Raw genomic sequence first — 7,765 nt, 5'->3', positions numbered from 1 at the left:
TTCTATGTGCTTATTGGCTTATTGGCCATTTATACATGCTCTTTTCTGAAAAATTTGTCAATTTAGATCCTTTGCCCACTTCTAAATTGAATTTTTTTTATCTTTTAAAAACATTTTATTATTTATTTTTGGCTTCTCTGGGTTTTCATTGCTGTGTGTGGGCTTCCTCTAGTTGCAGCAAGCAGGGGCTACTCTCTAGTTGTTGCACACACGCTTCTCATTGTGGTGGCGTCTCTTGTTGTGGAGGATGGACTGTAGAGTTCTTGGGCTTCAGTAGTTGTGGTGCGTGGGCTTAGTTGCTCCACAGCATGTGGAATCTTACCCAACCAGGAATCAAACCCATGTCCCCTACAGTGGCAGGCAGATTCTTAATCACTGGACCACCAGGGAAGTCCTGGATATATTTCTGAGGGAGAGCTTACAGGATTTTTAAAAAATAAGTTGCATATAAAGTGAGAGAAAAAGAAGACTCAAGAATGACTCCACATTTTTTGGCCTAAGAATCTGGGAAAATTGAGTTGCAATCAACCAAAAAGACATTGGGTGGAATAAGTATTGTCAGGAGGCGCATTTGGGACTATGTTAATTTTGAGTTATCTTTCTGGCCTCTTTCCGGAGTTCAGTTTGGAAGGCATGGGCATTCAGTCATGGGTATTTGCCTTTCTTGTTCTGACTTCCTTCACTCAGGAGATAATGTCTAGGTCCATCCATGTTGCTGCAAATGACATTACTTCCTCTTTTTTATGGCTGAGTGGTATGCCATTGTGTGTATGCCCCACATCGTCTTTATCCATTCATCTGTCGATGGACATCTAGGTTGTTTCCATGTTTTGGCTATTGTCAATGAATTTCCAGGATATATATCTTCTCAAAGTATAGTTTTATCTGGATATGTGCCCCAGAGAGGGGCTGTACGATCATATGAAAGCTATTTTTCATTTTTTGAGGGACCTCTCTACTGTTTTCCATAGTGGCTGCACCAATTTACATTCATACCAATAGTATAAGAAATTTCCATTTTCTCCACATCCTCTCCAGCATTTGTTATTTGTAGACTTTTTAATGTTGGCCATTCTGACTGGTGTGAGATGGTACCTCGTTATAGTTCTGATTTGCATTTCTCTAGTAATTAGCATCCATCATGTTAAATTACACTTGTCCCCACACTGACACTCTGGATCCTCCTTAACCTACCTTATTACTTTTCTGCATAGTGTTTATCACCTTCCAACATATGTTGGAACTATGTTGTGCAACTACATAGTGTGCTGCAACTAAGACCCAGCACAGCCACATAAATAAAAATAAAGAAATCCAGGTTGTGTTTCTTGCAGAGCTTTGTAGAGTCTGGATTTTGCAGCATACCCCAGTGTTGTATGACATGTTCCTCTGTCCTCCATTTTGCTTGCTAATTGATAGGTAGACTCACTGTATTTTAAATGGTAGTTTTCTTCAAATTAATCTACAAATTCAATGCAATGTCAATGAAAAATCCAATGTTTTTAATGGTACTGGAAAAACTTAGCTTAAAATTCACCAAGAAGAGTAAGTTCAGTCGCTCAGTTGTGTCCGACTCTCTGCCACCCCATGGACTGCAGGTTGCCAGGCTTCCCTGTCCATCACCAACTCCCAGAGCCTACTCAAACTCATGTCCATTGAGTCGGTGATGCCATCCAACCATCTCATCCTCTGTTGCCCCCTTCTCCTCCTGCCCTCAGTCTCTCCCAGCATCAGGGTCTTTTCCAATGAGTCAGTTCTTTGCATCAGGTGGCCAAAGTATTGGAGTTTCAGCTTCAGCATCAGTTCTTCTAATGAATATTCAGGACTGATTTCCCTTAGGATGGACTGGTTGGATCTCCTTGCAGTCCAAGGGACTCTCAAGAGTCTTCTCTAACACTACAGGTCAAAAGTCTAGAAGAGTAAAGGGCTAAGAATAGGCAAGACAGGTTTGAAAAGGAAGAGGAGTTGGCGGAACCCCCCTTACTCTAAATTAGAAACTGTAGTAGAGGTGGGGGAATCCTTTCAGTTGACCTCTGGAACAGCTCAGGGGATTAGAAGCCCCAGAGAACTCCTTTACCACTTCTGCCATGTATGAACAGAGCAAGAAGACAGCCATCTATGAATCGGGAAGCAGGCTCTCACCAGACACCAAAACCACTGTCACCTTGATCTTGGACTTCCAGCCTCCAGAACTATGAGAAAAAAATTTGTGTTGTTCATAAATCATTCAGTCTATGGTATTTTGTTCTAGCAGCCTGAATGGAGTGAGGAGTAAGACAGGGCAGGATCTTGAGTTATTTGTAAACTTTGCATTATTCAGAGCAACCAGAATGTGGAAGCGTCTTAGACAACCATCAGTGGATAAGTGGATAAGTAAAGTGTGGAGTTAAATATATAAGTGGTGTGGTGGCTGTCATTTAGTCCTTAAGTCAGACTCTTGCAACCCCGTGGACTGTAGCCCACCAGGCTCCTCTGTCCATGGGACTTCCTAGACAAGAATACTTGACTGGGTTGCCATTTCCATCTCCAGGGGTTCTTCCTGACCCAGGGATTGAACCAGCGTCTCCTGCACTGCAGACAGTCTCCTGCATTGCAGGTAGAGTCTTTACTGCTGAGTCTCCAGGGAAGCCTGATACATAAATACAATGGAATATTATTCAGCCTCAAAAAGGAAAGAATTCCTGACATCTGCTACAACATGCAGATGAACCTTGGAGTGGAATGATGGTTGCCAGGGGCTGGAAGATCAGAGAATGGGGAGTTATTGTTTAATGAATACAGTTTCAATTTGAGAGGCTAAAAGACTTGGATGCACAAGTCATATTTGGATGAACCATATTAATTTGTTGGGGATGGTGCAGGGATCGGAAACTGCCGGGTATTGACAATTTCACTTGGTTCAACTGAGTAAAAATACTCAGTAAAAATACATCTTGACAACTTCCCTATCAGTCCAGTGGATAAGACGCTGTGCTCCCAAGGCAGGGGGCACAGGTTCCCACAGGGGAACTAGGATCCCATATGCCACATCAGTTCAGTTCAGTTCAGTTCGGTCACTCAGTAGTGTCCGACTCTTTGCGACCCCATGATTCGCAGCACGCCAGGCCTCTGTGTCCATCACCATCTCCCGGAGTTCACTCAAACTCACGTCCATCGAGTCAGTGATGCCATCCAGCCATCTCATCCTCTGTCGTCCCCTTCTCCTCTTGCCCCTACTCCCTCCCAGCATCAGAGTCTTTCCAATGAGTCAACTCTTCACATGAGGTGGCCAAAGTACTGGAGTTTCAGCTTTAGCATCATTCCTTCCAAAGAACACCCAGGGCTGATCTCCTTTAGAATGGATTGGTTGGATCTCCTTGCAATCCAAGGGACTCTCAAGAGTCTTCTCCAACACCACAGTTCAAAAGCATCAATTCTGTGCTCAGCTTTCTTCACAGTCCAACTCTTGCATCCATACGTGACCACTGGAAAAACCATAGCCTTGACTAGACGGACCTTTGTTGGCGAAGTAATGTCTCTGCTTTTTTTCACATAGCATGGCCAAAAATCCCCCCAAAACACATCTCATGTGGTAACCATATACAGCAACTTCAAGAAAGTGGTGGCTTTGGGGGAGAGAGGAAATGGGGGCTTTAGTTCTGTGTCTGACATGTGATTCCTTATATAAATAAGTAAAATAAAGGTCTGAAGCTGATGTGGTAAAATGCTAATAGTGCCTACCTTAACAACATAGACAGGAATATCTATGCATTATTTTTTGTAACTTCTTTGATAATTTTCATTGAATAAAAATTAAAGTGGTGAATGGGAGAAGTGAGTCAGGTCAGTGTAGACAACTGGGCCCAGCATCTTGACTGGGAGTGGAGGAGAAGGGGCAGATTCAGGGCTGGTTGCAAAGACTGTACATTCATGGAGGAGCAGAAGCCCCTGGGGGAGGCAGGGATTAAAGGTTCAGGAAGGGGAACAGTGGGAAGCCAGTCTAAGACCTCCAGAAGAGAGTCAGGATCCATTCCCGGGAAGCGGGGCACATGCAGCGGAGCTGGAGTAGAGACAAGGTTGCCACCTCTCTTTGGGGCCCACGGAGCATGAGTGTCCGCTGGGGTCCGAGGCAGGAGCCCAAGTCGCACATTCCTCAGTTCTCCTTCATGAGCATCCTCTCTCTGCACTCCAGCCTGTGAATCTGGGTCTCTGTTTTTTTCCTTCTGAGTTCACCCCGCAGCCCCTATTGGGAAATCCAGCCCCACCCCCAGACCTTTTCCCTTGGTACCACCACACAGATCCCCTTTGCACTCTCCCAACTGGCCGGTGACTTTTGTTCTTCTGCTGGGAGCACCTGCCTCCCTCTGTCTTTCCTTGTCTCTCTTCCTTCTTCCCAAACCAGGCTGTTAACCAGCTTGGTTGAGACAGAGGTCATGTACCGTGTGATTCACCCAAAGTGTAGATTGCAGTGGTTTTCAGTTCTGAGTTGTGAACCACCATCATCATCAACTTTGGAACATTTTCATAACCCTAACAGAAACCCCGTATTTTTTGGCTACCATTCACTGTCTCCCCTTCTCCCCAGCAACCCCCCACAACAGCTAATCTACTTTGTGTGTCTATGGATTTCCCTATTCTGGACATTTGAATAAGTGGAATCATACAATATACAGTCTTTTGATGACTGTCTTCTTTCACTGAGCATCACTTTCTCGAGGTCCGTCCATCTTGTAGCTGTGTCCATACTGAATTCCTTGTGTGGCTGAATGATACTCCATTGTGTGGCTATAACACATTACATTTATCTATTCATCAGTTGATGGATGTGAACGAACTTTTCCCAGGTAAACCTCTCCTGATCTGTTTCTACCTCTTGCTCCTCTCCTGGGCCCTGAAGCATCCTGTAAACGGGGATTCCTTGGTGACATGGCCTCTGAGACTGGAGAGAGCAGGCAGGCTCATGTCTGCAACCCCATGGAGCCCCTTAGTGACTGAGTGGCTCTCCTCTGGGCCTTATTCCCTCCTCTGTAAAAAGAGGACAGTGATGTTTCCATCCAGGGTTGTGGGAAGTGCTGATCCGGGTGGAGCATATGGCAGGGCGGCCTGGGATACAGAAGACACTCAACACTGCTGGGTCCCTTTTGTCTGCGTCAACCTTGATCCCGGGCTAAGGTGGGCAGGCGGGAACCATACTTCCTCCCGTGCTGTTCCCCCACCTATGTCTGAATGCTGTGTTCTTTGACAAGAGTCAAACTAAGGGGAGAAGACGTAGAAAAGAAACAGCAGATATCAGGAAATACCAGAGGAATGGAACAAAAGGATACAAGTGAGACAGAAAAAGGGCTGTAGAGCAGGTATGTTTCAAGGCTGGGAGGCCAGAAGAACATGGGGTTTGAAGACCTGTTTCAGGCTCAGGCCTGACACGTCCAGGTCACTTACCTGAGTCTTAGGGATGAGTGCCCTCCATTTCCCACTCTGGGAGTGAGAGGATGGCACAAGCTCATGTGCCCACTGTTGTGTAAACCATTTACCCAGGAATTCTGAGGGCCTGGAGGTATTCCTACTGACCCAAGCAGGCCCTGGCTGAGGCCTCTAAGTGACCTGACACGTTGTCCCCTCTGTGGGGAAATGGCTGCTTCAGGCTGGAGTCCAACCTTCTCAGTGTCCTTGAGACCTCTAGGCCTCAGGGGAGCCTGACACTGTTCATTCATTCATTCATCAAATTTTACAAACCTGCCTCCTGCAGGGCACTGTGCTGTGAAGACCTGGCCTTCGTCCTCACAGGGCTCCCAGACTTGTGGTGAGAGGGACACACAGGCACATTCAGATACAGGCTGCTGCTGTCCCCTGTGTTACTCTGTGACTCTAAACACCTCCTGCCTTCTTATGCAGTGACTTCTTGAATGTTTGTTTCTGATTTCCAGGACTTGCTGTTTGGCCTCTTTGAATAGATAGGGATTTCTTTGTTTATTCTTTGCCCAAGAAATTAGTGCAGTGGCAATGCCCTCAGGAGATTCTCAAGGGATATTTGATAAATAAAAACAGGAAGGATAAAAAAAGAGCATGTGTGTGGTATACTTTCACAGAAGTATGCCCACAAGTGCTGTGGGAGCCCTAAACTGGGCTGGGAGGGCTTCCTGGAGCAGGTGATATTTGAACCGGGTCTTGGCATTAGTTACTTTGCCAGGTATATGTATTCTCAGCACAGGGAACAGCAGTTGCAAAAGTATGAAGAGGTCTGAGTGGTAAGAACTTCCTAGTGACTGTGTGGGTGTGGGGGAAGTAAAGGATGGAGTGAGCCATGGATAATGGAAGAGGGATGCAAAGATTTTGAACAATATACATGAAAAAAGTAGATCACTCAGTCTTTTTTTTTTTTTTTTTTTTAGTTGAGGTATAGTTGCTTTACTATGTTGTATTAGTTTTTGCGGGTACAGGAGGGTGAGATCACTCATTCTTGACACTTGAAGACCATCACAGACACTATATAAGCTGTTTCTTTGAAGAAGAGTTTTTTTCTCTTTCCAAGAAGTTAACTCTGGTGCTGAATGGGGAGAAATATAGTTTTCAAGGGACGTTTAGTGGGGAGATGCCATCGGAGCCGGGGAGTGGGAGGAAGAGCGGTTTGCCCAGGTAAAGGACCTGGGAGGCAGGTTGCTCGGTGGGTGGAGAGGGAGGGAGGAGTCGGCGCTGACTCACAGAATTCTGGCTTAGGGAACAGGTTGCTGGTGATACCTTTCAGATAAAGGCTTCGGATGAAGCGCTGGCAAGTTTTGAGAAGCAGATAAAAAGAACCGAGATGTGTGAACACCTCAGATTTTTGTGGAACCATCCTGTGGAGAGTGGCCAGGCGGACCGATCCCCCTGGGACCCCACACCTGTCTGGAGCACCTGAGGGCTCCAGGAGGTTGTCGGGGGGCGGCGAGGGTAGCGCACCAAGGCCGTCGAGGCCCTAAGCCCTGATGTAATGGGGCCTTCTGGGCCTGGGACAGGCTGAGCGCGCCCGGCTGGGGGACAAGCGCTCACCACCTCGAGGCAGGTGAGGGTGTCGCACCTGGCGCCCCCGGGACATCGGGCTGCGGAACAGGGGCTCAGATGCCTGGCGACGCCCCTCACATCTCGTGCGGGCGTTCGAATTCCGGCCCCGCCACTTCCTGCCTCAGTTTCCCCACTGTACCCGCTTGCAGGCGAACCAGAGGGCAATGTGTAACCTGCAGAGGCCACGACACATCGCTGGCATCCGGCGAGGTGAAGTGGCCAGGCCTAGTCGCGGGGCAGCAGGGAGAGAAGCCGGGACCGAGCAGAGTCGCCCTGCGGGACAGGCGGGCCCTGTCGGAGCCGACTCCACGCCCAGGGGCCCGGCTTGAGGCCAGGCCGCAGCCAGAGCTCTCACCGCCCAGTCGCCGTCAGAACAAAAGTGGCGGCGGTGCCCGCGCCCGGCGCCCCGCAGGCCCAGCCCCCGCCGGCAGCCCGGCCGCCCCGCCGCCCGGCGGCACGACGCACGGCAACCGCGCCTTCGGCCCTTTCCGTCCGAGCGCGCTCGGCTCTTTCCGCCGCGGCCGGCGCAGGTGGAGGGGGCGGGGCGGGGGCCGTGCGTAGTGACGCCGCGGGGGGGTGACGCACCGGCGTGCCCCGCCCCCTCCCCCTCCCCGTTCAGGCTCTGGAAAGAGAAGAAAAAAAACTTTCTTTTTTTTTTAATTGAGGAATCAACAGCCGCCATCTTGTCGCGGACCCGACCGGGGCTTCGAGCGCGATCTACTCGGCCCCGCCGGTCCCGGGCCCCACA

This window comes from Oryx dammah, unplaced genomic scaffold, assembly GCF_014754425.2.
Source record: "Oryx dammah isolate SB20612 unplaced genomic scaffold, SCBI_Odam_1.1 HiC_scaffold_2, whole genome shotgun sequence".
Classification (NCBI taxonomy): Eukaryota; Metazoa; Chordata; class Mammalia; order Artiodactyla; family Bovidae; genus Oryx; species Oryx dammah.
Note: the sequence above shows the minus strand (reverse complement) of the source record.